Raw genomic sequence first — 20,869 nt, forward strand, 5'->3', positions numbered from 1 at the left:
CTGAGCCTGTGTTCTTGTAATTGTTTTCCTTGTGATTCAAAGTAAGTGACACTTCTCATTTGGTGATGTGAGGCTCCAGTGATTCTCACAGACTAACCATCCTCAAAAGAACAGGAAACATCCATTTCTACTGCATATGTATATGACTCCCCTGTATGTAAAACTTTTAAAATTATTTCTCTCCACTTAAATTTAAATACTTTTCTTGACTTATTTTCCATAGAAATTAGATATTTAGGGCCTCCCCTGGTGGTGCAGCGGTTGAGCGCTGGGCTGCAAAGCTGCCCGCAGCCTCTGCAGCACAGGTTCAATCCACAGCCACCAACTAGGGTCCCACATGGTGCACAGACCTCTCCTGCCGTGCCTGCTGCTCCCCTCAGTAATGTATTTTGTCAGTCTGCCTGTTTTGCTTCCCGCTCTGCTGAATTCTCTCACCCTTCCACTCTTCTGACTATACCCAGTGCTTGTATAAAATAAATAAATCTTAAAAAAAAAATTAGATATTTAGCTCCAATATTATTAACATGTATTTTGTTGTTTACTATAATTTCTTATCAGTTATTGCTACAGAAGGGTAATAAAATCTTTTTAAATAGATCTTATATGACAGCCATGAACTGTTATTCTTATAGTATCATATATTTTAATATTGCTAAATCTTTTCTATAAGAAATCTATTATTTGAAAATTTAAAAAAAATAAAAATGTGTTCTAATATATTTGTATAATGCTTTATGTTAATTCTGCTATTTTTCATTACACTTGAATTTTCAACTGTAGAACTGAAGAAAAATCCATTTAACCAAAAGTCACATATTATGATCTCTTCTGTCATTAATCTCTGGCAAATCAAACTTTCTAGATCACTTTTAGAACAACTTTGAGATATTTAATATGATAGCACGTTTGTTCCAACCCCTCTTCTCAACTCCATATCCCATTCATTCATTCAGAGAAAACCCTGTTGTACTTAGTAGGAGGTGTTAGGGAAGAACACACATTTCTCTCCTGATGTTTCTTTGCACATAACAGAATGTCTGATGAAGAGATTTAGGAGAATGTATAACATATAGCTATGTTATACAGCTTCTTCCACCTGGCATCTGACAGGCAACAGAAATCCTAACCTGGGTCTCAAGTGATCATTAAACTTGATTAAATATACAAGCTCTGACCATAACTTTAGTTTTCCACTAGTCAAATGTAGCTTCGCTCACAAATAAGTGGTAGATTTTTCCATATAAATAAATAGTAAAGGAGATTTATGAGAATATCCTATCTACTTACATTTAATCAGATGAACAAATTAATGACATGATTAGAAAGTTAAAGGCTGATAGAATCTTATAAAATTTGTGCTTGAAACATCTGGCTTTAAGAATTATTCTCAGAGAATCAAGTGAGGTGATTTGAAAAACAAGGTCCAATTCGCTCATCAGATAAAAGCTAGTAAAATAAAGCAAAAGAAACTGATTATACTGAGAAAAGAGAATTTTCTCCTGGGAAAAGTTGAATTTTAGAAAGACATTGAACAGATATAAATTGTAAAGTGATCCTTGAAGTCTGGATAGAGAAATATAAAGGGAAAATGATATAGGTATGAGAATAACTGCTGATACTAGAAAATATCAGGAAAAATCATGTTTAGTTGTTATCATATATGATAGTACCACTTCAGAACAAAAAAAAAAAGCCAAGATCACAGAAAGCAGACTAAAATGATTTCTCAGGTAAGACTTTGAGTCCAGGAAAATATTGAGAATTGCTCCGTTGGAGTAAAAAAAGACAGGAGCCACTATAATCTTGCACCTAAGGGCTGTTACAAGCATATCAAGTGGTTACTGAACTCTTGCACAAAATTTTAGAGATTACTATATAACTACACAATCCTGAAAGAATGGCTATGTGGTTTCCCACGTGAGTCCTTTACTAGAGAGTGAGGTACAGGATTACCTATGCCCTGGACACACATGACTGCAAATGAATTAAACTTTAATTAAGGCCACCTCTATCCCATAAGGCAAAATCACATAAATTTAAATAAGTTGCTCTGTGCTTTGAAAAGAACATAAAGTCACGTAAGGGCACACAACCCTTTAATGGAGATGTAGAGTGCATACCTCCTTTTGCAGCTTACAACCTACAAGCCAAAATGTCCTCTGAAATGAACTCTGTCAAAGGGAATTCAGGAAGATCTATGCTACATGTAGTTCAAGCTTGATGTCGATGTTAGTTTGATGGAAAAATAGTTCTTAAGTGAGATTATTCAACTCAGGATAAAACAGAGAGATGCAAATTTTTGAATAGTGGATTTGCAGATCTATATTTCCCATGAAAGGACCCCCCCATCCCAGAAAATCTTAAGAAGTAGATTAATACAGTATAATGTAAAAAGTATAACAGAAAATGCAGAAATGTAAAACAAAAGTGGTCATTACATACCAACAAACCATATTCTTTCATATGTTACAAAATGAAAAGTATCAGCCTAAACAGATTAAAATGTTAAGAAGGATCATTTAATTCTTCCTTAAGAAGTAGGTAACTTGTTCACAACACTGTCTGTACATACTCATACACTGGAGATACTTTTGAAAAGTAATTAAAGATCATATCCTAGCTCAGACTTACTGAATTTAAAACTTATGTAATGAGTTTTTTTTTTTTTTTTAAGAACTTGCCCAGTGATTCCCAAGTATAGTCAGAGTTGAGAGGCACTGCATTACAGAAGATTCTACTATGCATAGTGACACAACTAGATTGGAATGCTATCCCAAGTCCATCCCATCCAAAGCTGGAAAAGACAATGACTTGAGACCAGCAAGGTAAGGCTATTATTGTTCACTCTTCAACCCCTAACAGAAACCATTGGGATAGACTGAGGGTTCCTTCAAATTAGGAATCTTTGGGAGGTAATTCTACAGCAGAAACAATTATGGGGACTAGGTAAAGTTTCCCTAAGAGATACTTTTCACTGGTATAAGCAACTCCATAGCAAGAGACAATAACATTAGTGAATGAGTAGAGGGCAGAAAAATGCCTGCTCAGGAAACAATAGAAAAGCTTTGTCACCAAGAAGAGCTCATGCTCAACACTGCCATCAAAGACTGAGACATGGAGAATCAGGGGGAAACAAAAATTAGGTATCTTAAACTATTGTACATTAAGCCCTGAGGGCTAGAACTTCAATGTTGTAAATTTCTATTATTTCCGAATACAGGAATTATTCAAATGCCACTTAGAAAGATCAAGCAGAAGTTTTACTATGTTTCACAACTAATCACCCTGATGTTTGGCAGAAATACAAATCTAGAACAAGAAAATCTAAAGCCCCTGCTTTTCCTATTGATGATTCTACAACCTTTCCAGGCCTTATGTATTCCCTATGAAATAATGAGTAGGCTTATGAAATAAACCTCTTTTTCTGCTTTACACTTCTTTATGGATGCCTGTTCACAAACTGAAAATTCTGAAGTCCAGGAATCCTTTTTTTCTCATGTATAGCCAAATTTCTTCTCTCTCTACCAACAAACCACTTCACTCTTTGGTTAGTCCCAGATTCAAATTCTTGTGTTTGTCTTCCTTATCCAGATTTTTTTATGTGAAAATAAAGGAAAAGTCCTACCATAATGTTAGATTTATGATCTAAAAATCAATCACATACAATGCAGGTCACAAAAAAAAATGCAGTTTTGAGATGAATGGAATGACTGGGGTAGATCTGAAATAGCCAGTCTGTCAAAGAATCTGAATCTGAGTTTCAAAGCGATCCAAGTCCTGCCTGCAATTTGGTGCCACCTGGTGGCAGCTATTCATTCCAGCTTAAATAATGGAGATAACTCTGGGTCCTGTGACAGACTGGAACTTCTTGGACAGAAGAGTGATTCCAGGAATCAGTATAGACCTAGTGCTGATTTTATAGACCCAGTCTGGAGTTATTGAGCCAGGAGTGTAATAGGGATAGGAGAATCCAGTTTCTCAAGATGCAGTTGTCCCCTAATGCCCTCCTTGGCCATCTCTTCCTTCCTGAAGGAGAAAACTTTAGACTAATCCCATTCAGAAACACTGGTTGAGTACAGAATGAGAATTAACCACTAAATTCATTCATTCCAAAACTTGATTAGCTCAGACTGAATGATCATCGACTTCTGCTGTTTTTTTTTAGTTCATGTCATTTTCTAATTTTACATTTTAGTTTCTTTTTCAAGACCTTTGTCATATTTCTAGACAATCACAGCAAGATCAAATGTACTATTTCTTTCATCATGAATCAATTTTCAAATGAGGTAACAGATATGAAAGTACTCAGGTTTAATGGAACAGATACAAAGATGTAAACCTACTTTACCTTAGTAATTTGGAAAAAAATTTTTAAAAAAATGTACAAAGACAATGGCCAGTGGCTTCAACAAACCTTTGAAATGAACCTACTTTTAAAAATTATTTAATTCAAACATATTTTCCTAAATATTTCCAGTCTTCTTCCCCTGACTTACTTGAATACTCTTCCTCTAACCCTCACTTGCATTCTGCATAAAGTTTGTTTGTTTGTTTTTTTTTTTTTTTCGGGCATATCAGCCTCTCATAGTGTATTGCTTAGTCATATGCCCTCTGGACCTTGAGTTGCTTTCAGATAATGACCTCTATTGTATTCCCAGTATTGACCACAGTGCCCAGAACATTGATGATTATGTAGGTGTTACTTTAGTGATCCCCCCATTTTAAATATTTGTAAAATTACAGATCATTTCCTCATTGGTCCTTTAATACTTGAAAGAGTATTTTACTGATCATATAGCAGAATCACAGTTTATTTAAGCAAATACTAAAAAAAATCTTTGTCTAAAACTTAATATTTACATCATTGATTTAATATAGAAACTAAATATTGACTTCAGGATATTAATTTTTAACATTACCACTGTCCATATGAAGTTACCTTTCCCTTTATCTTTCCTTTTTCCTCTTCCTTACCAATGTCAGACAACTTTTAATCACCAGGTCATTTGTGTCCACCACTATGGACAAGACATATGCTGGGCAAAGTAGAGGACAAAAAAGTAGCTGTTCTATCCTCTTCAACTTAAAATGCAGTTAAAGAAATTATATTGGGAAAGTTGAAAATAACATAGTCAAGCAGATTATATACTAGGTATTGTGTTATTTTTATAATGACCTGAAAAACATTTGTACATTTCCAAACCCATGAGAAGTTTGGGGATGTAAAACCTGCCCAGATGTAAAAAGTGAATGTTTTATATCAATGGTCTATGCTCTTAGCCAGGCTATTACTCACAGGTTAAAAACGATATTATAGGCAGGGTAGAAAATATTGTTGTGAAAGATGAAAGGGAAAAGATAACATTCAGGTGATTTATTCAAGACAAATTTCACAAAAGAAGTAGAATTTGGACCGGGTATTGAGATCTATGAAGAGGACAGAAGTTGAGGGTGAATTAAGGAAATTATGTCTGGGACACAGGTGACCAGGCACCTGATTTCATATTACAGGTTTCTACAATCTTTCTTTCTTTAGTTTTTAATAAATCTCTCATTTCTTCCTTCTATGATGTGGCATTCACATTGATTTATTGTTAAGAAAGACTGAGTTCACAGGGATCCATCTTCTTACTAACTTTTTGCCTGGGACCTTTGAGAAAAACAAGTTTGTAGATTCATCTATACAAAACCATCTATCAGTGTGTAACTATGCAGTCAGATCAAATGTACTATTTCTTCCATCATGAATCAATTTTCAAATGAGGTAACAGATATGAAAGTACTCTGAAAATGAATGGTGATTGAGAACTTTATAGTATTGCCATTTCTATTATGTTTATATTATCTTTCTATTGTACATATAAATCTTCCCCCAAGATATCTAGTAATCATTCCTCTGTAGAAAATATGAGCTTAGAAGTATTCTTTCATTGAAAAATAGTAGGTGTACTTAACTATTTTGCTTAGAAATTTCTGCATCTAGAATATTTTTTGTCCTTATTTTATTTTGTCCTTAAATATGTCACATACACATGGTCAGATTATATAAAAAAAAAGTTTGGCAGGTCAAAGTTTCATAATAAAGATAGTTTTAAATCACCATTCTGTGGGGTCTTTCTGGTTCTCTAAATATATTCATAAATTGTATTCCCTAGAAAATCAGTTCCTTAAAATTTTAACTGAGGGGTTTTCTGTGATTAAAATATGCACTAGATTTAAATAATTATAACCATAGTCATACTAATTGACTAGTTTCTAGAAAAAAATTAGTACTAGAATAACTTATTAATAGCTCAGTCTTTCCATTTTACAGGTAAGCAATTAAATTTATTTAGAGCTGCTAAATGTAAAGTCACATGGTTGATTGCAGAACAAAGACCTACATCAGGCCTTTTCTATTGATTTTGAAATTGCTTTCACATTAAGAAAATAATTCTTATTTTTGACCCCAGACAATCTTCAGTCATTTATGTTAGTATATTAACATGTACCACATTCTATGCATCTCTAAGACAGCTGAGAGTACTTCCAGTCTTATTTCAAATGCATAAGAATCAGGTAAGCCAATGATGCAAGTTTTAGTCTAAAGGACAACACATGGGCCTCCCTGGTGGCACAAGGGGTTAAGGCAAAACCTATGAAGCTGTCTGCAACCTCTGCAGCATGAGTTCTATCCCCGGCCAGGGAGCTACCCACATGGTGCAGCAGACCTCTCCTGACTTGCCCGCTGCTCCCCTGAGCAGTGTACTTCAGTCAATCTGCCTGCTCTGTTCCCCACTCTGTCTCTGGTGAATCCTTTTACTCCCCTACACCTCTGACCTGTACCCCAGCTCGTGTATGCATAATCTTAAAAAAAATTAAAAAATAAAGGAAAGCATGCTTAATATCCTAAGGGAGATAATTTTTTCAGATTGAGTCTGAAGGCAGGAATATGACTAATGTCCAGCTCAAGCAGACAGGTGTCTGGAGTTTCCTTTTAACTCAGTCTTTTTGTTCTTTCCAGGTTTTCAATTGATTGAACTAGGTCCACCCACTCTGGGGAGGACCATCTGCTGTATTCTGTCCACCAATTCAAATGTGTGTCTCATGCAAGAATATTATCACAGTAAACCCAGGATGACTGATAAAATACCTTGGCTTCTCATGTCCCTGTCAATTTACACTTACACAAGCTAATAAGTTTATCTTTGAATCGAAAGGGAATAGGGATGTGATTTTCTAAAATCCTTATGACAAATGCCCTCCTTTTGATGACCAATTCTTAAGACCAGTGTACTATAGAACATCTTTCAGACATGTTGCTGAAGGATTTAGAGACTGTTACTACATCATATTCTCTTCAGAAACTTGAAATCCTTGAAAGGAGTTATTCCTTTTTTTTTTTTTTTTTAATCAATGTGCCCTTAGAAGAAATAACCCTAACAGAATCTATTAGAATGGCGGGGGGGGCTTTATTTTTTTAGGGAACTTTGGTAGAGTGTTACAGTAATGGTCTCAAATTTGTTCATATTTGTCTGTACCAATGCCCTTACATGACCCCATGACAGACTAACACTATACTTGGTGATCCCACTTTCTTTTGTGAGACACAAGCAAAGATTTGAAAAGTAATTGAATATTGGATTTTCTTTCTTTTGCTGAATTTTTTTATCTTCCTCAATGACAGATTATGGCCCAGTCTTCCCTGTCCCCTCTGCTGATTACAGTCAATGCTCGAAGCTGAGATACTTGCTTACCAGAGGTGACTTGCAGATGATTGTGTTTATTCTAGTTACAACCAGCATAATTACCAACCATCACCTGAATTCAGGAAATCTGCTAACCTGCAGAATCAATCATGCCCAAAAGCGTGTAAGTCTTGATGAGATTTGTTATTAAATGTTTGAAATTAAAAGACAGAGTAGTACTACAAAGTTCTAAGTGACTCAATACCTGCAAACCTTAGCTTTTCCTCTTTGAAGTTAGAACAGTAATAAAATTTACTATATACTGCTTTAATAATTAAAGCAAATAATGTACTTGAGAACTATTTGGTAAACTAAAAATAGTATCCACAAATCAGTTATGAATTTTTTCACATAAGAGCCTATCTATCACTATCATTGGTGATCATAAATCATTATCATTGGTATTATCTGTATGACATTGTTTGTTCCTCATTCAACCAGTCCTCCCTCAGCAGTTGTACAGATGATTTTCTACCTTAACCACATGAATGTGGACCTGGTCCTTAGACTACAAGTAGAATGAAAGTTCAGAATAAACAGTTTGGTGTGCCTGTTCAGTCAGTACCTTATGTTGCCCCCATGGATCTTTGTGGGTAATCTTCAGTAAACTCAGTTCATGGAGAAATCTTTGCAAAATATAATGGATTCCAAGGACTAATTCTGCTAGACCCTCTACAGCATGGGAGAAAGAGGTGGCCAATCTGAGCCACCTCAGTCAGCATGGTGTCAGAAACCTCCTTGCTTGACTTCCCTTAATGTTACTTGAGTTTCCTCTATCTCAGCTGCTTCATCTACTGAAAGTGGGAAACTACATATGTTGATAGTATTATGAGAAATAAATGTGTAGATGCTCAGAACAGTGCCTGAAATATTCTAAGTACTCAATAATATGCATCATCAATATTCAATAAGTAGATAGCTATTATTACTTTACTATCACTGTACAGAAATGGTACTAATATACAGCTGCTACTGTTTTATTGTATTACTGTTGTTTGGACTTTTCGGTCAACAGCACTGCTGGTGCTTTTATTCTTTAGTGCATTCAAAAGCAAGCATAAATGTGCAAATATTCTAAACCAGTCATCTAGACAATTTTTACAGCAGTTACATTTAGGTAAGACAATTTCTTGATGATTACATTCATTTCATTCATTCAGTATTGATATTTCTGGTTTAATGAATTCCTATGTATCCTATGCCCCTTACTGATATCACATTGCAATTTAGAAGTTGCAGCGCCAAGTTAAAATTGTTTGCAGAATATCATGAATATATCAAATAGATAAAACAGGGGTTTTTATGTTTGACAAAGGTACAATAGGCATACTTATATTTTATCAACTTTAAATTTCCTTGAACAGAGATCTAATATTAAGTATCAGAGGAAGATATTAGTATAAAAATAATAATGATGTATAAAACTTCTCAAAGGAATTCACTGTCATAGGTTTGGCAAGGAGATTCTTGAGGATACTGAGAATTGATCTTCAATTCTACTGGAATGCTAAGTTCACACTCAAGATAACATGTGGAGTATTAAAAGAAATTCAGAGGTTGTAAATAGAAGATTTTCAATGTAAGAGTCCTCTCTAAGTGTATTTAGGTTTTTGTACTTCATAGCAGATGAAAAAAATTGATTTCTCTGGTCACAAAATTAATTCATTTATAAGCCATTTTGCATATAAAGAAAGGGCTATGATATGGAAATGCAGTTTATGAATATAGTAGTGTGAATTTAGATAGTAATTAACAAATTTTGAGTTGAAGGAAATGCACATAAATTATCAATTACAGAATTAAAAAGTAGCTCTTACTTTAGAAGGCACCTAAGAGAAACACTTGCTTACTGGATTTTTTTCTCTATTAAGAAATTGGGGTGGAGGGTATTTTTAACTAAATTAAATTATTTCAGATAAAGGAAAAGGTCAGAAGTTTTTTGTCATTGTTGCTATTGTTGGATGCATGAATAATTTCAGTTTTCTTATTCATATTCAGCATTAAGCTATTGGTGTTCTCATCTTCAGAAAATGTTATTTATGATAATGTTATACAGAAATATAGAAGCCATGAGCAGCAAATACATTACACTGAGAAGCTCAACTTATAGAAAATACTACACCTGATAATCTTATACTACCCTCCACTAGACAGTGAAGGAATCAATGAATGAAGCAATAAAACATAAAAACAACATGATCAAAAAGAATTGTTTTTATACCAGATGGTCACAGGATAATCATGAAAGAACCCTCGTGAATGGATTAATAACCATACAAAAGATATCAATGAAATCCCTACCCCCTTTCACCAGATAAGAGCAAGGTGGCAGTCTTCAATCCAAAAGACAGGAAGAGATGAAGACCACAATCCAACCATGTGGATATTGAGTATCTGACCTCCAGAATTGTAGAAATAAATTTCTGTTGTTTATAAGCCACCCAGTTTGTATATCTTATTATAGCAACTAAATGCACTAATACCTTAAAGTATTTTATCTTTGATAAATCAAGTGAATATAGTTTTCCTTTCATGTTATTATAAATATAGAAATGGAAATAAAATTATAGGAATTCTGGTAACTAAATTCTCAATGTTTCCAATAGGATTAATATTTAAAAAAAAGTTTTTTTTTCATCTTTTGTGCTTGCTTTCTAATGCTAACAATTAAAGTACCGCAAAGAGATGTATAAAACAAGATGCATTAATCATCTATGGCTCAAAAACCAGGAATGGAGAAGCTACGACCTCTGCTCAAAGTTTCTAGGTGTCAACAATCACTCATTTTCATTCAAGTCTTACTTTCTTCCAAACTTAATGGTTATTGGCAGATTTCAGTTCCTTGCCATTATAGAAATAGAATCCCTCTTTTCTCTATGAGTGTTAACCAAATATCACTTTTAGTCTTAGAGGCCATCTTCAACTTCTTGCCTTCAATAGGAAGTTCAAAATATGGATTTTATTTCAAGGTCAACAGGAAAAATCTCTTCTACTCTAAATCCATCTAACCCTTTTAATGGCTCATGTGATTAAATCAGACTGAATCAAGGTAATCTTTCCTTTGATTAACCTAAATCACTGATTAGGAACCTTAATTACATCTTAAAAATCCCAGTGCCATATCATGTAACATAATCACAGGAATGATATTTCATCATATCACAAATCCCTCTCACAGGAGGATGACATACACAATATGTTCGTAAGCTTGATGGGAATCCTAGATACTAATTCAGGATTTTGCCTATGACAGCTGTAATTGGGGTATTTTCAATTTTCAATTTGGATGTTATGCTACCTCCAAAATTACATAAACTCATAAATTTGTGAACAAAAGTTAAGTTTCAACATGAACTTAGGAAATACTACATAGAGTCATCACACACGATTTCATGGCATTGATTGAAGTTGGCTATTTTTTCTCAGTAAAGAAAATTATTGGCATTTTGCTGGATTTTCTAAATAACTACCTGCTTATATTGAAAGGCCAGGTAAACACCTGGCTACACAGATCTTTAAATAGATTGAAAGTTGCCACTTCTGTTATTACAAAAGAAAAATATGAATAAAATAAAGCAATGACATATTTAGCCTATCAAGAAACTGAGGTCTCATGGAAAATTGCCCCCCAAACATTGGGCAGAAAAATACAATCACAGATAAGCTCTACTTGACTAGATCAGTAACTGCCAGAGCCACACATTAATAGTAGGAACACTGAAATAGCAATTTGATGACCTGAAAAAACCTGGAAGCTGCAGTTCTGGTGATCTCCCCATACTTTCAGTTTTTACCCTCAAGTTTTTTCTTAGAATCTCATATTGGAGATTCAAGAGTGATGCCCTTGTGACTCTAGGTGGAATAGAGTAACTGGAAAATATGCCCAAGACATTCGTCAAAACAAAGATGTGACTCCAGAGGAAAAACTTTGCCAGTGCCTTTTCCAATCTGGGAGAAAACTTTGCACTTCCCATCCATGTTTACCTTTCTATTACATTTGTGGGAAGTGTACTATATACTGGAGAAACACTTGTGATGGTCACAGTATAGAGACTGATATCTTCTGATTAATTCTTAGTCATTGAGTTGATGAGAGAACACTTCCCCTCACCAAATTATACCAATACTCAAGTGGGGTTGCAAGGAACTGAGCTGTAATGGAATATAAAAGAATACTTAAGGAATCCCAGATTCCACAGTAGAGACAAAGCAAGAAATATGAAGCCTCTGGCATGCACACATACAGTAAATATTAAATACACCACAATTTCTGGTCAAAGTAAGATGAAACCACACATGATTGGTCTATTTATCACAGCTCTAATTCCCTAAAACAGCATATATGGCTTTAAACAAAAATTACATTCACCAAGATAGACTATACTCTGGACCATTAAAAAAATAATAAAATATAAAAGAACGAAATGATACAAGGTATGTGCTTATATCATTATGGACTAGAAATCAACAAAATGATTTCTATTTTGTCTGGAAAATGACCAAATAGTTGGAGATCAAAGGAAACACTCCTGAATAAAGCATGGACCAAAGAAGCGGTATCCAGAGAAATTAAGAAAGTATTTTGAACTAAACAACAATGAAAATGCAACCTAATCAAATGGATGGAATGCAGTGACTTGATACACAGCCTCAATTAGAAAATAAGAAAAAATCTAAATAACCTGAGATTTCCTCTTAGAAAACCATAGAATGAAAAGCAATTTGGCATCAATATAAAATTTAAGAAAAAGCAGAAATCAATAAAATTTAAAATAGAAAAGTAAAAGCTAATGCCTTTGAAAAGAATGTTTACTTGATAGACCTCTTGCCTGGAGAGGCAGGGAGGGAGAAAGTGATCACAAATTTACAACATCATGCAACCATATGGTAGACTATATAATTCAGCAATGGAAATCAACTGGCTATGAGGCCACTAAATATACAGATGAATTAAGTATATATTGCTTAGTATATGAAGCCTTGTATGAAAACATTAAATATTGCCTTATAAGGCAAGATAACTGATAACTGAGATAATAAATAGATCAGTGGTTGTTATTGTTTAAATAGGTAAAAATCACATTTTTTTTTAGGAGAAAAAAGAACAATTCTGAATGATATCATAATTATGGATCATTGATAACTTCTTAATGCCTGTAAAATATAGCACAAAGAGTAAATGAAATGTATATAAATTTTAAAAATCTATTTTGGAATTCAGAAGATCCCAGTATAGAATGCAGAATCTGACAAAATAATTTAACTGTTATAAATATATGAAGCATGACTCACAGTGGGGGCTGGGGAACAAAGTTCCCAATCTAATTTTGAAAATCAGTAGACTTTGCAAAACAAAGACCAAAGAAATTTTACATAAGTTGTGTGCTGTTGTTAACAAAATTCATTTCACAGAACTATGAGCTGACAATCCCAATGTCTCTATACATGTATACTGGTAAGTGAATAGCAGATAGTGGGACTGAGATTTCTCACTGTTGGAGTGGAGTTGTAAACAAGTAGGGCCTAGAAAAATTCACGTAGTAACTCAAGTTGGAGATAGCAATATGAACTATCGTTTACTTTTCATTAATATACACATGTTTATGTGTACTACATGCACAAATATATTTCCTCTCTCTGTCAACAGAGGGTATAGAAGCCAACCACAGCAGCACTGAGAACACCTGCTACATAGAATTTGTCTTCTATACCATGCCCCAATTAAAAAAAAAAATCAGGGTCCCTCGGAACAACTGATTCTAGAACTAGGACAGGAAATATACACTCAAATCATATTATCATACAGAGTGAAGCATATTGTCATGTCATGGAAATAAAATTGTTCAAAATATTTAATTTTTTGAAAGAAAATGCAATAATGGCAGCGCATCAAAGAAATAAAAGCTGAATCCCAATAGTCAAACTTTAAAAATAACTTGTGCAACAAAGTAGTATTAGATTAAAACCCAAAATATACAATAATTGCCCATGAGTATATACTGATAGAAATGATAAACAAAATTCTAGTGGAGAATTCTAAATTTTTATAAGCACTCTTTCATCAAGCAGATGCCTTAAACTTAAGTGTGAGAAGCCAATAGCACTCACCTCCAGAAAGTATAGTATGAAAAGGAGACAAAAGTACCTTCACAGTGGAGAAACTAATAGACAACACCTCAGCAAAGTAATCAGTGTTAACATCAACAGTATGTCACACTGACAATATAACCCTTGAACTGATGTGATGAAAACAGCACGTTATGTCTGATTGTCCTCCAAAAGAGGCATAACCCCAGTTCAATCATGACATAATCATGAGACCAAATACAACTGATTTTGTAACATACCTAATCAGTAATCCTCAAAATTGCCAAAATCATCAAAATGAAAGTGAGTGATAAATGGTCTTAGCCAAGAGGAGTGTCATGAGAAATAACCACTAAATGTAATGTGATATCCTAAAGGGGACACCATTGCCAAAAAAGGAGGGAAGATAATAGAGGCAGGGATGGGAAAGCAAGGTAAAAATTAACAAGTGTAAAATTTGAACTTCAGTTAATAATACGTGAACATAAATTCAGTTATTATAATAAATGGATGATACTAATGAAAGATGCCAATAACAGGGGGGCACTGAATGAGGGGCACATGAGAATGCTCTATACTGTTCTGAAAATGTTTCTATAACCTAAAACTCTTAATATTAAAATTTTATTCAAAAAGAAAAATATTTAACCTGCTATTATGGACAAATTGTATCCCTCCTCCACAAAATTCCTCTGTTGAAGTTCCTAACTTCTAGTGTGATTTAATTTAGAGATAAGGTCTTTATGGATGTCTTGATTACATTAAGGGTGGGACCCTTTTGGCTATGTCTATTAAGAAGGGGAAGAGAGACCCGAACATTTTTTTCTCTCTCAGGATATACACAGAGGAAACACAATATGAGGACACAGCAAGGAAGTGGTCATCTATAAGTAAGGAAGAGAGAACTCACTATGAGACTATATTTCTGATATACAAGCTACCCAGTCTATGGTATATTATTATGGCAGCCAAAGTAGACCAATACACAATCATTAAGAATGAGCTCTGAAAGAGATGCCAAAATAGATTTAGAGGATTTGAAAAAAAATTGTCATTAAATGTAAATATACTCAAGGATATTAATGGACTTGCTGTTTGATGTGCAATGAAAATAAAAATAGAATGCATGTCTATTGTGGGGGAAGTAATTCTGAATGATGAATAAGCTTATTATTCAGAGGGAAAAATTGTGCTTAGGCAGCGATTAGAACTGTAACTCACCCACAGTGTTTTGAGCATTTCAGTGTGCTAGCGGGCAGTATTTGATACATTTCTAGTCAAATGAGGTATTTACTATTTTTAGAAATACAGAGTGAAGTTAGTAAGAGAGTAAGCTAATCTCAGTACCTTTGTAATTAACTCATGGATCAAGCTACTAGTCCACGTGTGCTTTAACTATTTCTTCAAATTGGGGCTATTCCTATATGTCTGTATCTTTGGGTAAACCTTTTCCTATGTTTTAGTTTGGATTATTATGATCTTGAGATATGATATCCTCACCATTACTGTCATTATGGACTTATACATTTCTCATTTATAAAAAGTCACATCCTAACTAATCACCAGAATTGTATTTTTTTTTTCTAAATGAACATGTAATAGTTTTGTTGGGTGAAAATTCAAATAATGATGTTTAGAGGTACAGCACTTATTCTCATTAAAAAACATTAAATATCTGCCTCCTGTTTTGACTTAATTCAATAAAATCATTGAAGTAATTTTCCACTTTACTTTAGAGAATGGGTATTAGGAAGCATTTCCACCCACTCCAGAACCAACATTATTTGGAAGGTTTGTAAAGTAGAGTTTTAATTACATCTCTTCTCAAAGAATAATGAAATTACATAAAAAGTTTATTTGACTGGGAACAATGGAAAGCTAGTAACTCATTGGACACTTCTCTCCAAAGGCATGGTTCTTAATAACCTCAGTTAAATATCAGAATATTCTTTTATTAACTTTAATAACCAATAATTAGAGCTTTGAGCACCAAATTACATAAAAAATGCACATGTCCAAAAAATGTAGAAGACAGTTCACCATTTTATGTTTCAGCTCTTGCTTCCTGAACTGAAGCATACATTCTTGGGTGACAGGGATCTTTGTTTAATCACTATTCCCAGCACTAGACATGCACTGACATAATAAGCAGTCAATAAATGCTTATTTAATGATAAATGCAACTATTATGACCATCACAAAAAGTGACAACTTGAAAATTATTTTCTTTTATCTGAACTTGTTTTCCCCCTAAAGATATAAAAAAGGCCAACTTCTCTGGAAAATAGTATGGAGTTTATCAAAATATTAAATAATGAATCTGTATATGATCCAGCATTTCCACTCCATATCTACCTGAAGAAAACAAAAACACTAAATCAAAAGAACAGGTTTCTCCTATGTTCATTGCAGCATAATTTATAATAGCCAAGCTATTGAAACCTAAGAGACTGAAGACAGATAAGTGGATTAATAAGATAAATTCTAAAACATGCTACACATTACATATCAAATATAATAATACATTTATGAGCACCTATATACAACTTTCACGTATTAACCGAAAGCTAGTTTAGTAGGGTTACTGTTTACCATTCATTAAACTAGTCTCAAGAAGCAGAGAAGTGAACAAGTGCTGTTCTGTCTTCATAGAGCTAAGATAGCTCACTATGCATTCCTCATGATCTAGTCACTAATGCAGTTTACAGGGAATGACAGTTCAGGTAATGGGGCAGAGCAGAGAGGGAAAAAAAATCAAGAAAGCTGAGATATCATGTAATATCCTGCCAATATTATACAACTATCTAGTGGCTCAGTCATATTAGAACCTAGACTGTTTAATTTCAGTGCCCCTCTAGGTAAGATCTTTCAAAAAAAATCCAAACATTCATGTAAATTTTCCTTATTTTATGAGACATTTTTATCAGTATCTCCGTTAGCAAGTTAGTGAGTTTTACTTTCTGGAGTTTCAACTTTTCATTATTACTACTAGTCTTTTTGTATGGTTCATATTTAGACAGGAAATATTCTTTGACAGCTGCATAGTCCTGACATTACATATAGAAGTGTGATTCTCAATTTTCATAAAATATTGACTTACAACAGATTTATAAGCTTACTTTGACCCTTGATTATCTCCATTTTTAATGGAGCAAAAAGTGATCATAGTTAATTGAATGGGCTGAACTCATTAAGGTATAGTTAGGAAATAGCTTTATTTTTATTGAAGTACAATATACATGGAATAAATAATGTTCAATGAATTTTCATAATCTGTAAAATGTCTGTATATCATAAATAACAAAGCTATAATATCCAAGAAATGCCTGCCGTATTCCTTTCTAGGCACAATACCCCTACTCCTATGGGTAACTGCTATTTTGAGTTATAATATAGAGTTCCTTTATCTATTTTTGATTATTATACAGCTGAAACCACTCTATGTATACTCTTCCATCTGGCTTTTTTTGTTCAACTTTGTGTTTATATGAGTCATTCCATTGTGATACCACATTTTTTTTTTTTTTGCAGTCTAGTGTTTATGGCTATTTTGCTTATTTCCTCTGTGTTGATTACAATTAGTGTTGAAATGAATAGTGTCACTTCTTTTCTGTTGAAAATATTGGTGCATTTTATTGTGAATATGCCTAACGATGGAACAGGGTGTATATATATATATATATATATATATATATATATACACCCTGTATATATATATACACCATATATATATATATGTTCATCTTTGATATATATTAGAAACTATTTGTCAGTATGCTCTACTTTCACTAGCAATGCAAGAATTTGAAGACTAATACACTGAACATAGGTGGCATTTTTCCATCTTGTTTTCATTTTAGGCATCTGATGGGTGGAAAAACCATCATACTTAATGTGTCTATCCACAATGACTAATGAAAATAAACATGTTTTCATTGAACATTGTATAACATCTATTGTGAGAAGAGTATTCATGGTTTTGCTCATTTTTCTCTGTGATTTTTCACATGTAAAGCTTCAATATTTTTGATATTGGAAAGCTTAATATATAGGTCTTGGGGTTCACTAATATATAAATTCTATAAAACCAGAAATATTACTTTTCTGTTATTTTTTTCCTAACAGCACCAGTTCCTGAGCCAGTACTGTTAATGTATTTTCAGTAAATATTGAATATATTAATATAAAAAACTTAATCATTAATTTACATATGATAACATATATCAAGTTAGACTTTAAGTGTAAGAACCTATCTTAAAGCTTTAGTCCTTTAAATAGTTGGATTTTGTTAAAAATTATCCCATTATCTAGGAGATCAAACAGTTTGTGGTATGTTATCTACTTGTTTTCTATCCACAAGACAACCTCTACAGATCCATTTATATTTCCCATCATGAAGCCTGGCTCTACAATTTTCATCCTCTTTAGAAAACCCTTTTGTCCTTAACTTGTATATAATTGTCATATTCATTCACAGTATTAATCTGAACAGTATGTTCCCTCCAGCTCTAACTGCCTTTTCAGTACAAAAAGTAGAAAAGCAAACACAGCTTCTTTCCATTCAAGTCATCAGAGGAAGCTAGAAATCCAATTTCACGATCCCCAGTTCTGTTTTAAACAAAATACTACTTAGTGAACTTTTGCTACTATACCTTTAAAAAGTTCTAACTTTCGTAGTCACAAATCAGCATGGTACAGTGTTCTTCAAATTCAGAAGGCACACACAGAAAGGAACAGGGAAAAACAAAGTTGTGAGGAATGTAATTGGGTGGGATTTGACTTTAAAACATTCAGTTTAGTTTACTCTTGAATTCTACATACCCGGTATCTTGGCATTGTCACTTGAAATTATTAGGGTTTTGACTCAGAAAAGAGTGAAATAAACAGAAAAGACGACTGCTGGCTAGAAATAAGACACTAGGCATGTTAATAAATAAAGACAATGCCTGGGGTAAAGGATTATAATTGTGGATTCACACACAACTATACATTAAAATATACAGATCATACATAATAAAGACAATACCTTTTGAAGCCCTTCATTAATAAGTTAGAAACTAAGCCTTTCACTGGCAAACTTATGTATCTGATAGTAAATTAGAAATACTAAATCAAACCTCATAAAATATTACTGTAAAATAAAGATGTTGCACTGAATTATATTGAAATTGTAAAGAACACTGAACACTATCCAAATATTATGGGCATTACTCACATGGATATTACAAAATAAAATTGACACGCTAAGAACAGAGACAGGCATTTTCATAAAATGAATTTCTTTTAAGTTAATAGCTGGTGTTGTCATTGCTTTTTTGCTGTTAACTACAATGTGAACTGAAAGCGGGAGTTAAACAGAAAACCAGTGAAATTACTGGTAATAGCAGGTTCTGCATTCTCTCTCCCATCCCTATAAAGAATGTTCAATAAAATTACCAGGATAGAATGCTTCTTTTGCGACATTCATTTTTTAAATGAAAAAAAAAAAAAACATTCTCAAAGTAAACTGTATTCAAGGTATTTCTTATTTTATTTAATTGAGGTAACTTTAGTGTACAACACTGCACATGATTCACAAGTACAGGATCCTACCTCTTCAGATTTATGTTACCACACAGTGCCTGATACAATGGTACCCATAATCCTCCACACAGTCCATCAGCTCCCGCCCTATCCTACTGTATCTTCTTTTTAAATTTAAAAAGAAATTTTAATATCTTATCGTGTGAATCATCTACAGGCTAATTCACATCACTTTCTGAAACAGTTTATGAAATCTGGTCACATTTACAGTATTTATTGACAATAAAATATAATTTGGTTTCTGGGATAGTAAATCAATGGATAAGGACCACAGTATCTAACACACTATTGTGCATTTCAAGATTCACAGTAAAATAAGCCAGACAGAGCACAGCAAATGAAAAAAAGCCATATCAAAAAAATCCCTACTATCTACTATATATTCAAGAATATGAATAACTGCTTTATAGGTCAAGAGGAAAAGAAAAAAACAAGGAAAAATAATATTGATTAAATGAACATAGGTATAGTACTAAAGAAAGATCTGCAAATAGATCAAAGCGATCTAGAATCAACGACGGAGTTTTTTTATTATATCTAAATAAACAATGAAGAAATCATCAAAACCAGTGAGGACAACATACACAACAGATGATTTATAGTAAATATTTAAATAAAAACAAGAAAAAAACAAGTTTTGCCTCACACCAAAATTGTTAGTTCCAGATTAATGAACACATTACAATTATAAATATTCTATGTACTAAAAATTAATTGAATTTCTATTTAAGCATTACACAAATGATTTAATGATGGACATAGACTTTAACAAAAAGTCACAAACATATCACTAAGAATAATGAAGTTTGTCAGTAAGCAGACATGGACCTTTTCTGTCGACAATCTCTTACTAAATTGCAAACTAAATATTGACATTTGGCAGTGAATATATGAGACAAAGGGTTAACTGAATTATACAGCGTATACAAAGTAATAAAGTATGTCATTGGAAAAATGAGGAAACAACCTTGAAAAGATAGTTTGCTTCTCTTGGTAATAAATTAAAAGATAAATTTAGGATAAAATACTTTCTCACATTTTAAAAATAAGCTTGTAGGAGTCATCTTTATTAAACATTTAGAGATACTGAGAAATAGTATGGTGTAAGAAACCACACGATAGCATAACAAATGATGAAAATTAGAAACATGAATTTAGGGATATTTGATTAAATTACACTATGGCTACGGGATAGAATGATTGGGGATCTATTATTGGGGGATCTATTGGGGATCTATTATTGGGGCTCTATTGGGGATCTATTGCTTTCTCATCTATAATAAAGACCCAAAACTTCAAAATATAGAAGTAGGTGATGAAAATAAGCATCTAATTCTTTGAATAAGGAATTAGTCACTGAAATGTATTTAATTATATATCTACTCACCTACCTATTTAAATACTTCCTGAAAGGAAACAGACAAAAATATCAATTGATGGCTTGCAGTAAAAGCCATGTTCTTTTATTTAAA

The 20,869-nt window shown here is 33.1% G+C and overlaps 1 long non-coding RNA gene across 2 annotated transcripts in view; it reads right to left on the reverse strand.

The window, feature by feature from the left end:
* LOC129144764 (uncharacterized) overlaps positions 1-20,869 on the reverse strand; it is a 106,747-nt gene that overhangs the window by 56,834 nt on the left and 29,044 nt on the right. The window lies entirely within an intron of this gene.

Source organism: Talpa occidentalis, unplaced genomic scaffold, assembly GCF_014898055.3.
Source record: "Talpa occidentalis isolate TD23 unplaced genomic scaffold, MPIMG_talOcc4v2.1 talOcc4.6, whole genome shotgun sequence".
Taxonomy (NCBI): Eukaryota; Metazoa; Chordata; class Mammalia; order Eulipotyphla; family Talpidae; genus Talpa; species Talpa occidentalis.